We start from the raw sequence: 3,137 nt of genomic DNA on the forward strand, positions 1-3,137 counted from the left end.
TCTCGCGGAACTTCGAAACATCATGCCCTCTTCCCCTGAATACCCTCCTTCTCGCCACTGCCCTCAAGACCGGAGGGTCTTTCTATTTCTTCTATAATATTCCGCGGGAATACTCCGTGACTGATTACAGGTACGAAGAGATCGATTGAATCGCTCGGGCCTATCATCACCTCTCTCAGGTGACTCTTCGAGGTACGAAGAGGTTCCAACTGAGCTCGGGCAACCATGACGTCGCCCGCAGAGAGTTGAAGCTGATTCTCCATAGAGTCGCCGAATACTGCGGATACAGCTTCGGAGCTTCCGGGAGTGGGCGGCATCCACGTGGGGCTCCAACACCGGATCCAACAGCAAGCATTCGAGCTCCGGGTCTCGGTTAGGATCATGATTAGGGCTCGACTTGTGGCGCGGCATTTCAGGCCAGAAATCGCGGCGAGGGCGCGGCTTCTCCTTCGAAAAATCGCGTTGCCGCGATTTTCTGGCTTACGTGCGGTAGATATGGACATTCAGAACGCGATTCTCTGCTCGAAAAAGTTATTCAAGAAAATCTTCGAATCGGAGAGACATGAGCTCTCTTTGATAGAGCGCCGATCATCGCTCAGAACATCTGCGTACTGACTGAAAGATCGCTCTGCTGCGACACTATTGATGAAAACGCTCAAGCACATGAGAGCGATTTGAGAGAGCTTCGGGAATCGTACCGATGCTCTGATCCAGAAAGTTGAAGGTGGCGAAGAGGGACTAGTTCATTTGAAGCCGCCAGATATGCTCGAGGTTCAGCTGTCACCTGGTCGTCATCCTCGAACCAGGGTACACTCTCTACACACGTGTTCCCCCTCTCGCGGGCAGGATCATTACGTTTCCACGGGGAGAGTACTAGAGGGTCTGAATAAATTCGCGGCGGAGATAATCATGGTATCCTCGAGAAAATGGAGAAAATCGCGGTTCCCTCGGAAAAATTGGGAAAATCGCGGTTCCCTCGGAAAAATTGAGAAAATCGCGGTTAACTCGAAAAAAATGAGAAAATCGCGCTTAACTCGAAAAAAATGAGAAAATCGCGGTATTTGTCGCGACCGCGATTACCGCGCCGAAAGTCGAGCCCTAATCATGCTACAATATAGTCGCCTGAGGTTAAGGCATCCGTGGAAGGGCTGTGGATTGGTCAAGATCCTCGGGTCTATGTATTCTCGCGCCACTGGGCACTCCTTTCTCAATTGTTCCCGATCATATCGATCCTCCAAAAGGTCAGGGTGAGATTCCGTGACAGAAGGAACGTCCGGATGATATCTCCCGGCAGCGGGAATCTTCCTCATTCAGAACTGATCCAGCGATCGAGCTCTGGCTCGAACGTGAAGCCGAGGAGCATCGATTCACCCGCGTCAAGTACCATCTCGAGGAGCTGCTCCCACCGGAAAGATTCAATCGGCCTCTCGGGCGAATGAAGGCGGTAGACGTTGCGACGGTCATCTGAAAAGTCTTCCATGCGATGGACCGAACCCGGATGGCGGATTCATGCAGAATTTGCTGCCGTGTCCTGACGTCCCCATAGCGGCCTCTGCTCGACGGGCGTGGTGACCTCTCAGAACAGCCGGCCCGCAGCGACGATTCCGCGACCGATGCGGTGCCAACAAAACCGTACGGATCCGCGCACAACTGCCCCCGTCACGGAGCAAACTCCGAAGGCAGCAACAAAATTGTGTCCCCTCGGGAGTCTGGAGTATCATCGATCCCCGTATAGACGGAAATCTCCTGTTGAGAGGTGATTACGCGGGGATCATCCGCTGATCATCGTCTCATCGGTTCGGAACGTTCCAATCTCCAAGCTCAGAATTCCGAGCAGGAAGTGTCTACAGGTTTTGTATCTGTGGCTAACATTCTCAGTCTCCGCCGGAAAAAACATCCCAGCTATCACTGGCCGCGATCCGAAGCTGACCGGCCGGAAGTTGATGAGTCGAGGCTGCTAACTACAATTCGTCATTCCGCCAAGTCATGCCAGGCGACATGATCTGTCGTCAGAGGCCCGAGCTTTATTATCGAGCGTCTACGGTCTGATGGCCCTTGACGCACGTGTTCACCAACTCCCGGTGGAGAGTAAAGCATATCCCACTACAGGAGAGCCTCGGAGTCGATTTTCCCGAAACAGATTGCACGATTTGCTGTTGGGGCACTGTTACGATATGAATTACATGCCCGACACTTCCGCGAGCCGCCTCACACTCGTGGGCCATGGGTTGAAATAATGTCAAGGAAATTGGAAGCACCCTCGGTCAAATGAGTTCCCGGGGCGTTATTCCGGGCCTGATATCCCAGTCCCTTATAGTACGAACCCGTCCGTCTTATTCCGGATCGGGGCTTGCAGTGTCCTCTACTGACAAATTGGAATCGGTTCGAATAACGAGCGAGAGTCGTGGAATCGAATCCACGTTCTTCATGGGCTATCTCATGGGAATTCGGGAAATTCATATCGGGGTCTCACTCCTAGGCGAACGTCTCCCCTCGTCATCAGCAACCCACATTGCAGGAAGACTGGCATGTAAGATTGAAGCGAAAGCGTTGCAATCGACTGATTTCCGGCCGAACAAGTCCACGAATACATTCGACAATGTTATTGTCTGAGATTCCCGAGTCTGTCACGAATCTTTCAACTCTCAGATTATCACGGAGCCGATGCGGGCAGCTTCCGGAGCTACGGCGCGCACAAGCATCGACCGGAGCAGAAAAAATCTCAGACCAAGCTCTATTCTCATGTCTCACGGGTCACTTCTACTTTCGGCGACTTTGTGACGATTCTCACGGATAAGCAAGCGGAACTATCTACCCGTAATATGTGGAAGAGTATAGTCGTGCTTCTGTCCCGCCATTTTCTCATCGTGGACCTCCCCGCTCAATATGAGGTTCACGGCAGTGCTCCTAATCTGCGCTGTGTGCATTCCTTGTCATGGGAATCACTTCGACGACATAGAGGAGTCCATTTTAGACGTTTTCCAGAACATTGTACGGATGGTGGACCCAGCAAATGAAACGAAAAGACCAGACGTCACGGCCGAACTGAAAGGTTGGTGGCTGCACGAAAATGTATTTTCTGACCCCTCAATTGAGTTTACAGCCTTGGAGAGAATGAACAGAGTCAAACGGAGTAT

This window comes from Galendromus occidentalis, unplaced genomic scaffold (genome assembly GCF_000255335.2).
Source record: "Galendromus occidentalis unplaced genomic scaffold, Mocc_1.1 scf7180000077213, whole genome shotgun sequence".
NCBI lineage: Eukaryota > Metazoa > Arthropoda > Arachnida > Mesostigmata > Phytoseiidae > Galendromus > Galendromus occidentalis.